This window comes from Physeter macrocephalus, chromosome 14 (assembly GCF_002837175.3).
Source record: "Physeter macrocephalus isolate SW-GA chromosome 14, ASM283717v5, whole genome shotgun sequence".
NCBI lineage: Eukaryota > Metazoa > Chordata > Mammalia > Artiodactyla > Physeteridae > Physeter > Physeter macrocephalus.
In genome coordinates, this window is record NC_041227.1 from 32542733 (window position 1) to 32544970 (window position 2238).

The following is a 2238-nucleotide window of genomic DNA, read 5'->3' on the forward strand; positions in this document are numbered from 1 at the left end:
TTATATATGATACCAAATGTAAAATAGATAGCTAGTGGGAAGCAGCCACATAGCACAGGGAGATCAGCTCGGTGCTTTGTGACCACAAAGAGAGGTGGGATAGGGAGGGTGGGAGGGAAAAGCCAGTGAAGTAAGTCAGAAAGAGAAAAATGAATACCATATGCTAACACATATATAGGAATCTAAAAAAAAAAATGATTCTGAAGTACCTAGGGGTAGAACAAGAATAAAGATGCAGACGTAGAGAATGGACTTGAGGACACGGGGAGGGGGAAGGGTAACCTGGGACGAAGTGAGAGTGTGGCATGGACTTATATATGCTACCAAATGTAAAATAGATAGCTAGTGGGAAGCAGCCACATAGCACAGGGAGATCAGCTCGGTGCTTTGTGACCACAAAGAGAGGTGGGATAGGGAGGGTGGGAGGGAAAAGCCAGAGGGAAGAGATATAGGGATATATGTATATGTATAGCTGATTCACTTTGTTATAAAGCAGAAATTAACACACAATTGTAAAGCAAAGATACTCCAATAAAGACATTAAAAAATTAAAAAATAAATAAAAATTTAAAAAATCAGTATTATTAGAATTTTCCATCAGATATTGTGATTTAAAATTTTTTTAATGGGGCTTCCCTGGTGGCGCAGTGGTTGGGGGTCCGCCTTCCGATGCAGGGGACGCGGGTTCGTGCCCCGGTCTGGGAGGATCCCACATGCCGTGGAGCGGCTGGGCCCGTGAACCATGGCCGCTGAGCCTGCGCGTCCGGAGCCTGTGCTCTGCAAAGGGAGAGGCCACAGCCGTGAGGGGCCCGCGTACCGCAAAAAAAAAAAAAATTTTTAATGGAATGCTTTAAGTATTTGCTATATTTTGATGCCAAGCATAGAATGTTAGAGTTGATTCTTAAAATTTTCTATAATATCCCTGAGAAATTTTCATCAACTAATTGAACAAATATTTATTGAATCACTACAATTTTTCATGTAAGGTGCTGGTAATACAGAAATAAAACAAGAGAGATTCTTTGCCTTCGTGGACATGACAATCCAGCTTTTAGCTCTCTGCCCTCATAATTTGTCCTTAATGGTGTTTGTTTTGTTCTTAGGACAAGATGGCGTAAGTTTACCCATATATTTATTTAACAGCTTGTAAGAAATTAAAAGTCATCGCTTGTCAAGTTTAAGACTGTGGTACATTCTAGGAGCATGACTGGATTTCCAGACATCTTTACTGTGTTGTGTGCTCTCCCATGAGTGTACTCAGAATGGCCAGAGCTGGAAGCAATGCTACATGAGTAGATGGAAGATAGTTGAGGGAGACATTTCTCTTAACATACTAAAGGACTGATAAGCATTACAGTTGGTGACAATAGAATTCTGTCCTCTCTGAGATATTCAAAGCACCAAACAGCAGTGCAGAAGCAGTGTGCCATGACAGAAAGAGGTGTCTGTCCAGAGCCCAAAGATTTGGATGGCATATCTTTCTCCAATATCCATCTTGGCATGACCTCAATGCACAGAGAAATATCTAATGGCATTGAGACATCCTCTAGGAAATTAGAGGCTATGTCCACAAAAATGCCACTCCCCTATTCTTTTGCACTCTCCACATGAAACTGGTAAAATTTTTAAAGACTAGTGTATTGTTTTAGTAACCAATGTGTTACTATGTGATAGCTGGTGACAAACGTAATTATTCATTACTGAGCTGCTTCAGTAGAGCAGAAAAGGGCTGATTATGAGCATTTTCCAACAGGGTTTGATATTTCTCAGTTTCATTCTTAACCCTTCGTTAAGAAGGGTTTCATTCTTAACCCTTCGTTTGTGGAAGCAAAACTGTAAATGAATCTAGACTAGAAAATCACCTTGGCTCTTACACCGGCTTGGAATACTTAGAATATCTAATTTATGTTTTGTTTCTGAATGAGTGTCAAAAACTCCAAAAGGTCAGCAGTCCATGAAATAAACTGAAATGGATAGGAAAAGATGGATTCTTGCAAGATGTGAGTCTTATCTATCATCTCTCATTTCCTTCTATTGGGAAAGGTAAAAAATTTGGAGAACCACATGAACCTTCATCATCAGGAAGTTTTGGATAAGCAACAAAAATGGAAATTTTTATAAAAGTTATTACAGATGAAAATTTTTAAGTCATCATACATCTTTTCAAATTAACTTTTTTTTTTTTTTTTTTTTTTTGGCAGTACGCGGGCCTCTCACTGTTGTGGCCTCTCCTGTTGC